Genomic DNA, 17,610 nt, shown 5'->3' on the forward strand with positions numbered 1-17,610 from the left:
TGTATCTTCCAGTAAGTGCTAGAATCATAGTAGAACGGATGGCCACTTCGGGACAGTCCCATCTGCAGTGTCCTGATTTCAACGGAACCAACGTATACACAGTTCTTACAGACAGATTTTGAAGTGCCAAAATATTGAATGAGGACTGTGGATTTCAAAGGATTCAATACAGATCTGTAGCCCAATGTAGATTTAAGTGCCTTTCTGGAGTTTAAGAAAACCCCTACGCATTCTAGGATGCCATACAACTTCTAACAGCTTCATATGACAATTTTCCTCTTCAGGTTTTACACAAAACAAAGCAAGTGATGGCGTTATCCCTCAGAAATTTAAAGGAATAGTAATTAATAACAATAATGCTTCTTTGATTTTAGCAATTCAAAAAGGCTGAACTGAACCAAATTTACAATGTTTACTTCAGCTTTGTTAAAACCATAAGATCTGTACCTAATAATAGAGTGTGGACCCGAATATTGCATTATATTTCATTGAAACTGAACTATGTAGTTATAGTCTAATACATTATATTCAAACTGCTCCCTAATTCAGAGGATCTTTAGACAGTTGATAAGGTGAGATGCGTGAATAAAATCCTTTCCACCAAGCCCCCAGTTTGTCTTACAAAGCAGAGGTTTGAAAGCATCAAGCTTTCTCAGCTACTCATGTTCCGAATTCAGATTTCTCTGCTCTTTCTGAACTTATCAGGCTTCTGCTTCAGCTAAATTGAATGTTTCTCCAGTGCTATCAGCAGCATCGTTTTTCCAGACATTATCAATGGGTGCAAGAAAATGTTTCATATATTCTTATTCCTTTACAATATGATGTTTCCAAGGAAACTGTACCCAGGAGATCTACTAATAGCAAAAAGTAGAAAATAATGTAACTTCTATTTTAAAATTACTTTTCTGAAGGGAAGAGGAATTGCATCCCTACAAACTTTTTCCTTCATAACCCTGTTGCTCTTTAAAAAAATCAAAGAATTCAAAATTTACCGCAGAAGCACTATATATAATCATGCTGGCAATAGAAAAAGAGGATGTATAGTGACGTATTGTATTATAGCATGGAGTGTTAGCTCAAATAAAGGAAACTGGATAAAAGTTAGCTATTTCCGTGGATAGTCAGAATGTTTCAGACAATAAAATCCAGCGCAAATTTCTACTTAACTCTCAGACCAAATGTACACATTTTTTCTAAGTTTAGTTTTCAATTGTTGTTAGAAATGGTTTTTAAAGTGCTAGAGATTTCAGCAAAACATTGAAAGCCAAGCTGGAAAATAAGCACCATGATTTAGAACTCTATCACACCACATTAAGAAAGTTTGTGTTAGACTGTCTCACGAGAGCTTGAGACAATCATGTAGCCCAAGATTTCCAGCAGGGTTAAATCTCCTATGATACCTAAAGGTGCACACAAAATAAACAATTGCAAATGCAATTACCTATGCAAACATTTACTCAATTGCTTTAGGGAAATAAGACTTTTAAGCATACAATCATAGTGCTTGTAATACACTACAAGTTTTTAAATGGAGCCTACTGTAAATTCTTCAGTTCTGGTAAAATGACAGAAGTTCTCAGATTAGACGTTTCATTTTGGAACTATGCTAGTAAGCAGCTTAACTTAATACGACATAAAATGATCACTTTTTTAGTGAAACATTAACAGAGAATTACTATAGGCATAGCATGTGAACAAAATACAGTTTAGGCATGCATTGTAAAATAAATGTCATTTAACATAGCCCCTATGCCAGTAACTGACTGCTTTTAAAGAAAAAAAAAAATGATTACCATCCACAAAAGGAAGGTAAAAGAAATCCTACAGCTGAATCTTAAAAATAGACTAGACAAGAATTTTGGAATATATTATAGGGACTATATAGACTAAATGAAATTTGGCAGAAGGAAGAAAATGGTCTACTAGTAGTTTATTTACTTGATTTGTCTGATTCTGGGATATACGAACATTTAGTTATATTATAAATGTGATATTTTAGTTGCTAAATATTCATGTATTTGCTGTTTGAAACATCTACCTGAAGCTGATAACCAAATAAATAGCATTCAACTTTCAAGTTCAGCCAGAAACATGAAAACACAGCCTTGAAGCTACAGGAGCCTGTAAGTACCTACCACGTAGTAAGAAGACACACTAGGTTGTGCCATTTAAGGAAATATTTAACAGCTGAGAAGACTCTATGGTTTAGCTTTTCTGATGTCCTCTTTAGTCAGAGCTACTACTACTTACTGTGTTTGCCTAAAATATAATTTTCCTACAGAAATCTTTATGACAGGTGAACACAGGTTAAGAACCAGACTGAACAGGCAGTCTGACAGTAAACCGCAGTTTACACTTCACTATACTACAGAGGAGGAAAACAAGCCACATTTTGGTATCTGCCCTTGTCAGGTATCTTCACCATGACATGAAGTCATGCTGACTCACTCAGCATTGCTGAATTAAGCGCAGTGCAGTAGGTCTGTCATTTAAATACAGGAACTGCCTGCTTATTCTATGCCACTGTGAAAGGAGAATTAATTTTTTTCGACTGAGATATTCTGCTTAACAGCCTCTACAGAAATTATAGTCAAGCCAGACAGAAAATGATGGGTTATTAAGCATATGCTACAAAAACAGCTGAAACACACATTGGTTTTGACTCATAAAGACCATTCGTGGTAGACTACATTTCATCACCTTGGCTCTGACTTATTGAAGCCTAACTAATGTTTATGATCCAGGCCCTTCCAAGAACACGTGATAAAAATAGTGCAACAGAAGTTGAAGAAACTGATGTAGTGTTACACTTCCGTACCATGAAGTCTTCCACAGTGTAAAAATCCTAACAAAACAATACTCGTAGTCAGATATGCAACACAGAGGAGTGTAATTGTATGTAAGGTAGAGGCTTAAACATCTGCATCTCCGATTCTGACAGAAACACAGGCACTGCAGAGGCAGGTGCAAAGGCACTCCACAGGGAGCAGAACCCTGATGGGTAGGAGGGCTGCAGCATTAGTTATTCGTTGTTGTGGTCTATAGAGAGAATCATATGATTTACATTAACATCAGAGGCTAACAGGAGAAGCAAACCTATTTTTAAACAATAACAAAAAGGCATTCACTAGGCGTGAATTAATTGATAACCTAAGATTAGTTGTAAAACTAAAATAAATTCAAAGATGAAGGACAGAAGGGAAGAAGAAAGGTGTGAAGAACGACTAACTGACTTGAGGTTGGAGAACCTCAAGTCTCTGTCCACTGAATCGGGATGTTCAGGCATAGGCAGTGCTGCGTGCCATAAAAAGACTCCAGGCTAACTGTACAGAAGATCCTCAGGGCAAGCCTCATGAAAGCAGGGATTTCTCCCAACCTCCATGATCAGGATTGCCCAGCAACATGTCACACCTGTGCAGTGTGTTGAACACTCGCTACACTCCTAAACGCTCTCCAAAATGACAGAATTACATAATGACGTTACAACACTCAATCAGATCACCATCAATCTCCCTGCATATGGCCAAAAAAGTGTTTCAGAAGCAGATGGGATTTCTAGATCCTGAGAGCTGCTAGTTTTTGGGTCTTACTCCCCTAAACACTGGGCATCATCACTGCAGCTGAAAATGAACTCCACAGGGAAATAATGTGTCATAAAAACTCCTCTGCTCTTTCAAGTGTGCTGCCTTTCCATGCTCCTTATTCGCAGACTACAGGACACTAGAGCTTCTGCTGTTCTTCTCTAAACCATACATTACTTTATTACCTCTGCCATGTCCTCTGCTTTCTCTCTCCTCCCTTCAAAGCTTGACTCCAGCACAGAGCGGTGTCTCAACAAGCCCCTCAGGATTTCTTTGCCCCTCTGTGATGCCTCTATGCAAATGTAATTTTGCTGGAAGGGCAAGAACTGTTTGAGATGAGTGTACCAGTGATTCACATAATGAGACAGTAATATCATATTATTGCATTATTTAAACATCATGATATTTAGTTTCTCACTGTAACTCAAAAGGGAACAAAAGTTTACAATTCATTATCCATACTGACTCTCATCATTTTTTCCTGAGTTATTACATTTAATTTAGAGCCCAGTAGAGTTTCTAAGTAATCCCTACCACTTTTTACAATACACCTTATCATAAAAATCAACGTACCACCGCTTCTTGTCCGTTTTCCTACCTTCGTCCCCTCCCTGAAATCTTTCACGGTACTCCCTAATCCTAATAATTATCAGTTACCTGTTAAGAACTCTGTCACCTCTCAGTTAATATACTTCCCAGAGAATTAATATTTTAAAAAGGCCTAAAACCAATGTGTAGATGCTTAGAACCTTCCGGTTTTAGTTAAAATCTTATCAAAGCAGCATGGAGCACACCCATAACCCCTTCAATCCCAGTAATCTCTAACAAGCAGGCTGTCTCTGCAAATAGCTTAACTTACTACAACCATCAGACTCTCACATGTGCTTCAGAGGGGACCAGAAGAAGAAGCACAATTGTTAGAAGCTTTTTCTATCCCGTCCTTTGAGACGAAAATCTGAGCAAAAGAGCACACAATTACAAGCTACCACTGAAGCATAATGAGCAATTAAAAACCTCTTTGTACCAAGTTAACCCACCTCCTTCAGCTCTTTCATCCAGCACTCTACTTCCACTCACTCTACTTCAGCCAGGCCCCTCTTCCAAATCAGAAGTAGTGACAGCAGCAGTGGCACGCAGCAAGTCACGGACAAGCATCTCTTTCTGCAGAGGAGCTCTCAAGAAAAGGTACCCTGGCACTGCCCTTGCTACAATCTTGTGAAAACTCAAGATGATGGAAGAAATATTAACCATTGCTGAAAAGCAAAGTACTAATCTGACTTCTATAGTCAGATTTTCCTATAGTATTTAAAGTCTATTTTCAACACTCGTTACTGGTTTTTATCAGAGAGCTGACATAAAGTCTTTTCAAATGTCAGTGAGTGATGGGGCTGCAGTAACATTATACTAGAAAATGGATATAAATTGATTAGTTTCCCTGTCATAATGGAATTGTCAAGGAACTAAAGCATCTATATAGGTATCAGTGCAGACATTGATCTTGTTACTGCTCATGAGAGTGTGTATAAATGTTTGGTTTTCATCAGACAGAACTTTTTTTTAATTACTCAATAACAAATATCAATGAAATAATTAACACAAATCCTCAGCTTCTACCTAAAAAGTTGGGCAAACTCTCCAGAGACACATTATTCTCAGATCAAAAAGGAAATTCTGTTATCTTAATACAAGAGGGAACATTTATGTACAAAAACTTGCAAATTACAGATTTTTGGAGATGTTTCCTCTTCTACATATCATCAGCAACTTGGCAGCTACTCTGTCTATGCTCCACCAAACAAATGAACACTGAAAGAAAAATAAAATCCAAAGATTTCGCATTGAGAAGGTTAAGCAGCCTTTAAAACCAGCTACTTTGTAAAGCAGAAGCTCTCTAATGAACAAACAATACTAGTGAATAAGTGAATCAAAAACTGATCCACTTTATAACTGCAGGAAAGGAACACGACTCCAGAGTTCTGCAGTGAGTCCTCATTAAGAATGGAAAATAAATCATAAAGCATTTCTCTCTTCTCTTCCTCATCCCCTTTAAAATAAAGCTTACACATTCTCTTAGGTTAATGGGAGATCAGCCGGAAACATCAATTACTCCTTGATGAAGCTAACACCATTCACTGTTTGCAAACTGGGCCACATATGGGTCCTTAATCCAAAAATCAAACTTCCACTGGAGTCAGAGGAAATATTAACAATACTTTAAACAGGCTGTAAAGCTCGTTCTTTGTCTAACTTCAATAAAAGGACAATTAGATTAATTTCACAGAATCACAGAATGGTTGAGGTTGGAAAGGACCTCTGGAGATCATCTAGTCCAACCTCCCTGCTCAAGCAGGGCCCTCTAGAGCATATTGCCCAGGATCACGTCCAGACGGCTTTTGAATATCTCCAGCGAAGGAGACTCCACTACCTCTCTGGGCAACCTGTTCCAATGCTCTGTCACCCTCACAGTCAAGAAGTTTTTTCTCAGGTTCAGGTGGAACTTCCTGTGGTTCAGTTTCTGCCCGTTGCCTCTTGTCCTGTTGCTGGGCACCACGGAGAAGAGGCTGGCCTCATCCTCTTGACACTCCCCCTTCAGATACTTGTACACGTTGATGAGATCCCCTCTCAGTCTTCTCTTCTCCAGACTGAACAGGCCCAGCTCTCGCAGCCTTTCTTCAGAGGAGAGGTGCTCCAGTCCCCTCATCATCTTAGTAGCCCTTCACTGGACTCTCTCCAGGAGTGCCATGTCTCTCTTGTTCTGGGGAGTCCAGAACTGGACACAGTACTGCAGGTGAGGCCTCCCCAGGGCTGAGGAGAGGGGCAGGATCACCTCCCTCGACCTGCTGGCAGTGCTCTGCCTAACGCACCCCAGGAGACCATTGGCCTTCTTGGCCACAAGGGCACACTGCTGGCTCGTGCTTAACTTGTTGTCCACCAGGACTCCCAGGTCCTTCTCGGGCACACTGCTGGCTCGTGCTTAACTTGTCCACCAGGACTCCCAGGTCCTTCTCGGCAGAGCTACTTTCCAGCAGGTCAACCCCCAGCCTGTACTACAGCCTGTACTGTCACCACCACCACTTTCCATTCTTCATTTTTCCCAAAAATGAATCCTATGTACATGGACCAGAAGCAACTCCCAGCATGACTGGATGCCTGGTAGAACAGAACCATGCGACATACTATGAAGTACTCTTCCACCAGCACCTAAAGCTACGATCTTGGCCCTTGGAGTTAGGATATGTGCCCTATGTCAGTCACATCACTGAGGTGTAGATAGATTTATTAAAGGAAAATCAAGCCTAGAAATTCATGAACAGCGATCATTGACAAAGCTCCTACTGCCCTGTAGTATCAGAAATTCTTTTTGAAGTATTTACTACACATGGAAAATTCAAAGGACAAGCTTAGCATTTATGTATAACTCTCAGTGAATACAGAATTTGAGAGGGTGTTCACAGTTATGCCTAAGACCTAACTGTATGGAAATGATTACGCAAAAATGACAATGCTCCTCTTTGAATCATTTATGATCACTGTCTAGGTTACTCAGAGTTAGCTATGCTCTCTGTTTACTATTCATTCTTGATATTTGATGTTTGCTGTTCATGGTGTATGAGTGGTCCTGTAACCCATACTGATTTTCATCCTTAACTGGACAAATTGAACTTTTAAATAGACTCTTTTAAATATGTAAACAAATAAGACCAAACAAATGACCAAAAACAAAGACAGTTCACACATGAATTTAGATTGTACTAGCTTATTGCTACTGCTGTGATTCACAAAGAAAACCTAGCTCATCTACATTAACAATGAATGGGTGGAAACGAAAGAAAACTTCATATTTACTAATTTAAAAAAAAAACCCACAAACTCATTTAAAGAAGTAGCTGGCTGGTTCTAGTGGCACTCATGCTCCTGGGAAACATCAGAGATGACGGAGCATATATTTTGGCATTATACTTCAGAAGAGCTTGTGAACATAATTTTGGATTTCAGAGAGCTAGTTGCAAAGACAAAGGGGTAAATAATCAGATAAAAAGTGAAAGTCCATGCTTCTTACGCATTAGACTGTATCGTAATATCTGTTAAAACCAAGTATGTAATCAACACTAAAACTTAACCAAACTAGGAAGACCTTGCGCATTTCCTTCTTCTCCAGAACTTTGCAGAGGTATGGATGACACCTTTTAACCTTCACTCACTTATCTAAAGCACTATGTATAAAATAAATCATCTCCAAACATATTTGAAGAAGACTTTTCTAATAAAATCTGAGGGGAAAAAAACTGAGTTTTCCACGTTACTGTTACACCCACCTTCCCTTTATATTTTCTTTAGGTATCATATAAATTAGAAGTCCTGTAATTCTACATTTCTATCTGTAGATACTTGTAAGTAATTTCAATATTTCAGTGCACACATTCTGGGTCAGATTTTCAGCACTAGTGAAGTTAGAATGATTTATTCCTGCTATGATTCTTGTTAACATATTATATATATAACGCAGAATCAAAAAAGCACATAATTTGACTTCTAGAGGGTGCAGATTGAAGGGAGCATCCTGTCAGGAGTTATAAAAAAGGCTGAGCGCAACAATAAAGTTTGAGAGCAATAGAGAAAAAAGATCAAAAAGGGAAAGGAACGTTATTAATACTGCAAGATCTGTAGGGTTTGGAAGGTACTTTGTATGACCTGTTAAATCCTTTTCTGTAAGAAAAAGGGAGTAAGGTGTACTTGTTAACCTGTTAGCTAAGCATATTATTGTGGTGAAGAAGTATGAGGCAATAATAAACGAAACTTGTCTGAATTATTCTTTCAGATCCCACGGAGGAACAAACAGCCACAGAGGTAATTCAGAGTATGGTAAAAATGGTTTACAGCAGTATATTGCAGTTACAGACCATGCCATTGTCCTTTAAAATGAAAGACTTAAAAGTGTATACTTTAAAATGCCACATTGCTTGTAAAATACATAAGATACGTCTTCTACAGATAGCACAGATACTTTCCACTCTTTCATAATACATAGCTCTGGCCTCACACAGGTTAATTAAAGCTTTTCAGGTCAGATAAAAAATACTTCTTTTAAAATATTGCAGTAATCTTTTTTGCTTGCCATATAGCTTATCCATTAGCTCCAAAGCTGCTTTATTTTCTAAAGGAACTCATTCAACTCATATTGAAGTCAAAAGTCAAACTAGCAATAGGAGCTCTTTACAACTTTTTGACCCTCGGCAGCATCCCAGCTGATGACAGCTTTCAAGGGTCTAGACTTCTTAACGGTGATTTCATTTCTCCTTCCTTTAAAAGCAGTGGGCAGGTAAACTGTAGCTTGTCACCTGTTTGTATAAAGCATGACCATTATGGCTGACAGGTCTGTTCCTCAGTGTGTTTTGGCTGATGGGGGGGGGTCTTTGTTTCTGGGCGGAGCTCCCTGGCCTCTCACAAATGGTCTGGAAGTCCTCAGGTGGGAGTTTCTTGCTAGTGGAGTATTACTGGGAAAATTTTTGTGCAGGAGTTTGTTGATAGTGAATCTTTACTGTAGCTGGAGTGATTTATTTTGTGATACCTTATCTTTGAGACGCAGTATAGAAAGCAGGACACTCTAGCCAGAGCACACTGAGCAAAAGGGTTGCTTGGTTTATTTCTTAAATTAATCGCAAGATTGACTTCACATTAAAATTATCAAATAAAATTACTTAATTCTTATCACACTATATTAGGATAATCCAAGTTCAGAGGGAATCTGGAGCTTGTCTTCGCTAAACAAGATGAAGTATAACACACCTGTAAATGTTACCGTGAAAATGGAATAAAAACTGTCTTTCCCTGATCTCTGAGAGTATGATCTCATTGACTCTGTGCTTTATATAAAAAAGCTAATTTAAGTCTCTGTCTTGTCTTTGGCTGAACAATAACAAATCAGATAAGGTCCTTTACCTAATTTTGGTATTAAACCTAAATTACATTTAACTGATTGAAAGGTAGAGGTTTGAAAGTGGGACTAAGGGACAATGCAGATAGGCACACAACACAGGAGGGAGAAGCAGGATAGGCAGTTGAGGAATACAGGGCACTGGGAAAAAGAAGCACAAGGGCTGTGTCCGGTTTGGGAGAGCTGGGGGTGAGGAGAAAGGGAAAGGGGAAGGAAAGAAGTGCAGAGCTGCGGAAGAGTGGGACGAGTGGTTAAGGACACAGGCAGGAGGAAAGAAAACTTATATCCAGTCTAAATTAGAGCCCCATCTGTAAGCCCATGGCTAGTCTTGCCCAACTACCCTAGCTCTTCTTACACAATGTCCTGATTTGGAAATAGGATAGCCTTATGTTAAAATGTGAGAACTGTACAGAAGACTTGGCTTCAAGAACTGAAAGGTACTTATGAATTTGCTTTAAAATATCACCTTAATGCACTGCTGAATATAGGAGTTGCTAATTCAGAGGTTTCCTTTTACTTCAGTGGCTAATAAATCCAAAACCTGTAATCGCAAAAAAATGAACAGCAGTTAAACAAACAGTACAACAATATATTATTTTTAGAACTTCAAAGCTGAAGGGTTGTGCAGTAGGATTGCAGGTTTCTTTGGTCTACTGAGCGTAGCTTTGTAATAGGGTGGCTGCAAAAATGTTAAAAAGCATATGAGCTACTTGGGGCACCAGGAAGGCGACAGCTTCTCAATCTGTCACAAGCATTTAGTGATTTGTTAAAGAAAAATAATACTGTGTGTATAACATGCAGACTATTGCTAAACAGTATATAGCAACACACAAATTAATAAGCTAACTGAAATGAGCTGAGAAGAACAGAAAACGTAATTGTACTCAAGTAATAACTTAAAAGATGCAAGATCCTGAAGGATCCCAAGCTTCCATGAGCGTTTACCTAAGTGGCATCTTAACCAAATGCTACACCAATCTACAGAAAGTTGCATTTATTTCACTTAACAAGCTAGAGACGCTTAGACAATACTTAAAATGTATTAAAATGTCTGCCATTCCTTTCTGTATCAAATCACAGGACAGGAAAGGAGCAAATATCTAGAGCCTCATAAGAGATAACAAAATGACTCATAGATCACAAAATTAAACACAAGATTTAAACATACTGAACAACCAACAACCACCAAGACCAATGAAACGATCTTCAGATTTAATTCCAATAGCTTATGAAGAGTGAGAAAGCAAAGCTGAAATTCCCTTTTAATACCACAGCTGACAAAACAGCTATAAAATCCTTTCCTCACTGCCATTAATATGTTGCAGTCAGGGCAAATGCATGCTGTGTAAGGGAAGTGCAAAATGCCTTACGGCACAATTATTGAAAGACAGTAATTCAGTTTTCATTCAGCAGGATACCCATTCACAGAAATGCCAATTCCACTAAAAAGAGAGGGAGAATTGCTTCAAGAGCTGAGGGACATTTTTTCAAACATGACAATTATCTTAATATCATTTACCCATTTTCTTCACCCAAAATATGGGCTGAATAGCTGCTGTATAAATTAAATGTGTAATTATAAAACAGTTAAAATACTAATTCACACCCAGTCATATCAGCCTGAAATAATATGATTCTCTTACTGCCTCTTTCTGCAAACAGAGAGAAAGAAAAAACTTTTCTTTTTCCTCTTGATTAAAAGGTCTCTAGAAGAAATGAAAAAGCTTGGCAGTGGGAGAATAGGGACTTTTTTATTTTAAACAACATTAAATAAAGCAAATCAACTTTACTGAGAGCTAATAAAAGACACCAAAAAAAATCCTTCGCCAACTATTAGCACTTCCATCTATCTCTCCAGAGTCAGTTCCATACACTAACCAAAACCTTCCACCCATTCCAGCAGGAAGTTTTCACAGAATCAGAGAAAATTCCTCCGATTGCAAGCTGGATGAGCCTAGCAGGAAGATCAGTAAAATTAATTTAAGAAAGCAATGCATTTGGATACCTGCCCAAAGACTACCCAAATTTCTTGAAACAGACACTGGATTTCTATCGAGTGAAAGGAGATACCACTAGCATATTCATTCAGCCATTAAAACTTAAAAATGTGCAGACTGTACACTAACAGATAGCAACACAATTTAAGTCTGGTTATATATGCAGGTCTTAAAATTAAGCAATAACAATCATCATGTTCAGCAATCAAGTAGCTAAATAACATGTTCTGGATATGAATTGTGACTTCCAGGCAGTAATGTAAGTTACCAGCCAGGCAGTCTCATTCGGAGCTCTGACTTACTACCTTAAGTGGTAAGTTATCAACTAGACCTTCAACTTTTCTACAACACTTAGAGATGGAAAACTGAGTGTAGGTTATTATCTCCAAAAATGTCAAGTATATACGTACTACACTCTCTGTCGTGGCCATGTGAGGAAAGGCTTTTTTAAATGGTTTCATATGAATAAAATATATAGGTGCTACAAAATGTACTACTTCTAATCCTAATTTCCAGATCTCACATATAAATAATTTCTGTGTGGCATTAACCAAAAAAAAAAAAAACACACACACAAAAAATCCTGACACTGGAACGGCAGTGTGTTTAAATCAGCGTGAAGTATTTTTAGCAACTACAATTTATAAACATTAATCTGGTGAATATGAAACATAATACCTCAATCAAATATTTTAAAAAATTCAGGTCTTTTCAAGTCAGATATTTCCTTCTGGTCTAGCTCTAAAAGAAAGAAGAGTAGGAATAAACTGGCTTGGGCAAAATATGAACCTACTGGAACCTTCACCTCTTTTGAGAATATGCATCTGCGAAATCTCTCTTGCGCTTCTGAAGGAAGTGGGTTTTTCTGCTGGGTTCCAGCCGAGCCACGATAAGAACCACAGAAATGCCAGGCAATGCCTGTTATCAATACATTTCCAGACCACATTTGAAAGAAAAAAGCAAAAATTCTCATTTAGAAGGCATTTTTCAAGAAGATCACCATCCCTGTCCTGGAAATACATAGTGTGCATAATGTTCTTGTACCTACTCAAACGCCTCAATATTTGTCTCAACTCATAAAACAACTCAAAGTGTTGGAAAAGTTAGAAACCTAAAATCCCTAAAACAAAATCTATAGTGTATTTAGGACTATTTTTTGATAATACAACCACTATGCCTTTGCTGCACAGTTATGCTGGGTAATCAGCATCTAAGTCTAACCAAGACCCAAATATCCCCAGGCAGTAATGTGCTATCCAGACCCCTACAATGTATATATTTATCAGCAAACAGCTGGGACATGACTGTCATTTCTTTATGCTGACATGCTCTATGATATTTTCTCAGGCAAGTTTGTCACCTATGAAGCAACATATGTGTCCTTGGAGCGGTAATATGGGATGAGTATTGGAGGATTATCTATATTCAAGTCATTTTGCCACAACCTTCACTGCCAGGTACGCAAGTTCCAGATCAAGTTAAGGAAAAGACCACTCTGCCACACATGAAAGTCAATTTAAACTCCATTTTAAGTCGAGGTAGATGGTGGAGAAACGCTTGGGCTAAAACTCAGATAAAAGCTCTAATTACCTAGGCACTTAGGACACCTAAAACCCTTTCCTCCACCATTTCTAACCGGTATCATTGATACTGCTCAGTGGGTGAAATCATCACAATTTTCAATCTCAATTCCAGCAACATGGAACTGGCCGGAAATACCAAGGTGATGCTAAAATTATACACTCAGAATGTCTGAGAAAACAATAAATGTGAATAAAGAAAGCTAAGCTAAACACAGACAGCCCCACATGCTAAAGAGGAGTTGAGCATGTAGAACTAGATTAAATCAGAGTCAAGAAGAATATATTTAAATGCATCACTTAATTGTTCACTGCCATAATCCCAAAGTGTATTATTAACATGAACTGATTTTTCTTTCATAGCGCTTCTTTTGTAGATTACAATTAGCATTCCCAATTTCTAAATTAAAATTTGAATAATTATAAGCCTGATTCAAAGCCTACTGGAGTCTGTAAAACTCTGCTGGAATGGGAAGATAAACTATGTCATTTGCCTTGCAACAGAGGTATGGGATACAGACAGTTTACTCCCAATTCAAAAAAACAACCACAACAAGAGCTGTCCCTCTAACTCTCACGGAATAAACTTTTTATACATATAACAGAAACATGTATCAGATTCTAGTTTTGAGAAAATAGTATCTATGCAACAGATTGTGATCAGTCTATGAGTCTATATTACTTATATTAATAATAACTACATGAAGATCTAACAACAGACTTTCTCTATTTTTGAGCATAAAGATTTGGAATTAAAACAATTCTTCATGTCAATCTCATTGTTCTTCCATCTAATCCTGACTACAGTCACTTTAAGCAGAAAAATTGTGAAAGCAGCAATTCAGGCTACCTGATCTATTAATAGCTGATCTATTAAATCCTAGTCAATGCACTCTCATCATTAAACCACAAAGGCTTATCCCTGAAATTGCTTCAGAAAAATCATTTGGAGAGCTATTTGATGTAACACAGTGGGTTAAAATTATATTCTTGAATGCTGGTAAGATTTGGGGAGTTTACCAGAGACCTATATGAGTAATCTGAAATGCAGGGCAGGACAAGAAATAACCCAGAGTGTTGTCACAGAATAAAAACTCAATCATCAGTATCAGTGAGTTCCTGTCAGTCATGCTCGTCTACAATTCCTGCAGGAGAGAGACTATTTGCTCAGATTCTCATATTTATTTGCCTGTCATGCTTGTTTTGATATTTACCTGACAATCTGCACAGAATGACTGACACAAGCAAATCCCGAGGAGTGCCAGCGCTGAGGTGAGATGACGACTGACTGCATTACCATTTTAAAGGGTCTGTCTGCTGAGCGCTGTGATTTTGCTCCTCCCTTGCTGGTCATGATTCACTAACTAGCTCTCAGGGCAGTCTCATGCTGTTGCAAGCTGCTCTCAGCCCGCTGTTTAGCATGACAGCTGCCGTTTCCTCCTCTTACTGCAGCCGCTTCTCCATTTTGCTTCCCTCTGAGCGCCTGAAACTCAGGCAGCGTGGGTATGCACGTGTGCAAAGGCTGGGCTATCCACTGCATGTATGAGAGCAGTACACGGCATTACTGGATGTGACCCGGTTCTGGGAGGCTGCTTGCTGCTTTCAGTCTATTCAACAGCAAAGCCCCGAGATCATGCTGCAATAGAAATATTTTGTTTCTTGCTATGCCTTCGCAGACTTCTCTGAAAAAAGAAAGACGGGTCATAGTACATCCAGCCCATAGTTCACATCAGGGCTTAGACAGCAAGCTTGCAATATCAAAACACTGCCTGCAGCAAAAGCAAAGGAGTTCGCTGTCTTTACATTTATCATTTATAGAATGACAGCAAAATTAAATAGTCTTATAGAACAGGTAATAGGAAAGCTGGCAGTTTAGATACGCAGTGATTTTATTTTTTTTTCCAGTTTAGCATTCAGTCAGTAGTGGCATTCGCTTCTCTTAAACAAGCAATTCTCAGAGATGTGTAAAGCAAAGGCTGTTTTTAAAGGGTGCCATTTAGAACAGTAACGTGTCATTTCGAGACAAACTTTCACAAATTCTTCATCTGACTCCTTGCACAAAATAGGCCCGATCCTATACTCTACTGTACAAATACTTAGTTTTCCTGGTCTTCTGTATCATAATCTTAATCTTTTGCATTATTAACACTCAACGAATTCAAATCAGCTGGCCATATGGGAAGTGTGGGCAGGACAAGAGAGGTAATGACTGCTTAGTCACCGTCTCCCCCCTAATATAATGCCAATGGAAAGGAACAAATTCAGAGGAGTAAGGAACTTCATGACTGAAAGGACAGTGCTCATGGGTGTCCTTATAACGTACTTATCTGCAAGCCATTTCAACGTGTCACGGTGTATTTCAGAGAGAAAATTCATCATGTTTTGAAGTTAGTTAGCGTCTTTTCCTAATAGAGCGGAGTGGAGGTGCAGGTGTTTTCGGCCGGTGGTTGGTAAGGGTATTTTTGCAACCAACCCATATACATTAACAATGATAGCTAATAACATTTGACACAGCTAAGTACTGCTCCAGTCCTGTAGCAGTGTGTATTTAGGTGAGAAATCCCACTAAGCAATTGTTAAAATGTGCTTAAATACCTCTTAGCTACTGTGACTATCACCTTCTTCTGGGCTTCAAATGTTTGAATGTATTCTATTTACGTTCAAAAATCTTACATAAAAGTGCGGTTGTGCCATAGAGTATAAATAAATATATCTAAGAAAATGGGGATTTAGAAATGAGAACTATTTTAAAGCAGAAGGAAATAATTTACACTTTTAATTTAGAAAACATCCAGCTTTTTTCATAATATGGTTAAAATGTACATATCATTGACTACAGCAAGTCAAAAAGGTGATCCAAGATAGAAAGAAAAAAAAAATCTCATTTTCTTAGAAATGTTTATTAACCCACCACAAAAACACTTGAAATTTTAAAAATTCAGGGTATCCACATTTCAGAAGTCTGATCATCTGTAAAACTGCCATAGCATGCCAGACTAACGGACCAGCTGCTAGCTTACTTTCAAATATAGTCAGAACCAGAAGAACTAACATATTTGACAATTATGGAATACTTACTCATTAAATCAAGTTCCCCAAATATACCTCAATTAATTTACCTCAAATATTGGCTTTTGTTCTGAAGTATAAAAGTCTTTATTTTCTCATATATTCAGGTATGTTTTCTTTATCCATATGATTTACACTTTTGAAACCTGCTTGCAACTGGACTTGATGTTCTCAATAAACTCCACTGTATAAAAGGGGATTCCCATCAAATAGTTTAAGCTTTATTATATCTTTGGTTTTATTTTATTTTTCTAGCGCTATGCAGAAAATACAAATCAGAAAGCTTCTAATGAATCACTTACTTCAGGCTTCTGCTTAAAAAACAGAAAATCAAATGCTTGTGAAAATAGCTGAATTAACTACATAATACTTTTAAAATTCTGTCACAAGAACACTTCTCCAACCCCAGTTCTGAACGGTTTCCTATAGCATTAGCACAGCTACGAGGCTTGTGAGGTTGGTACCAAAATTAGGTAAGGTACATGGTTTCATACGGTATTAACTAAGTTTTAGAATGAGATCCTGGTTTCACATTAAATGAAACAATTGGGCAGAACGCATACCGCAAATTCAGGTGGAGAGAAATTAAGTCTTGCACAGGAAGTTAGACCTCTTCTCTACGAACTTACTTTACTGAATCAGGATTCTGGAGGTTTTACAGCGTTACAAGATTGCTTCAGCAAGGGAACAACCCTAAAGAGCATACATTCCTTTCTTCCTTTGTCTTCCCTTGACTCAGTTCCCAAAGTCTCCACATTAGAATAAGGCTTTCGGGAAAATATCAATATCTGAATGTTATTTACTTACAGTTACAAATTCAGCTTTTCTGAACCATAACTAGCACCATAAAAATCTCTTTGGAATCTGCACTTTCTCTTTTTGGCCAGCTTTGTCACTGCTTCATGCTAAGCAGCAGCAGAAAAAAGAGACAGTGGGAAAATCCTGAATAAACAGTAAACAGAAATTTGTATGGTCCTAATATGAAGCTAAAAAGAACTCACAGCACTAAAGCGTTGCTTAAACCTGAGTAAAACCTAGGAACTGAGGACGGTACAACAACGTGCTACTAAAAAATCATTAAGCAACATGCACACTTTATTGATAACCTGAACAGATCCTACATAGACTCTCTTTTCCATGATTATGGTCTTTATTAATTCCTTTGCTGCAGCTGTGTATATTTATGCAACCACACAGTCTATTCAGGAGGTTGATTTAAACAGCAGAAAAAGTGGAATAAAATAAAAAAATACAGGTACTTCATTCAAACTCATAGAGGTTCATATAAAATTCAGATATGCTGCTTGATACAGTGGCATGAATATGCACTATAATGGCTCTGCATAATGATGCTCCCTTCAACAAATATGAGATGCACTGTAACAATTACACCGTAAGACAGGTTTTAGCCCTTACCTTTCCATAGTTTGAGTGCCATCCTTTAAGAT

The 17,610-nt window shown here is 38.0% G+C and overlaps 1 protein-coding gene across 2 annotated transcripts in view; it reads right to left on the reverse strand.

Annotated features, from left to right (window-relative positions):
* The window catches only part of SPOCK3 (SPARC (osteonectin), cwcv and kazal like domains proteoglycan 3), a 501,844-nt gene that overhangs the window by 354,593 nt on the left and 129,641 nt on the right, over window positions 1-17,610 (reverse strand). Inside the window, exon 2 of one of the 2 annotated variants that reach the window (XM_068942433.1) lies at window positions 9,983-10,057. The exons of the other annotated variant lie outside the window; for it this stretch is intronic. The gene's annotated coding sequence lies outside the window, so the exon portion shown is untranslated. The remainder of the gene's footprint in view (window positions 1-9,982; window positions 10,058-17,610) is intronic. 2 annotated transcript variants of the gene reach the window in all.

This window comes from Struthio camelus, chromosome 4 (assembly GCF_040807025.1).
Source record: "Struthio camelus isolate bStrCam1 chromosome 4, bStrCam1.hap1, whole genome shotgun sequence".
Lineage (NCBI taxonomy): Eukaryota > Metazoa > Chordata > Aves > Struthioniformes > Struthionidae > Struthio > Struthio camelus.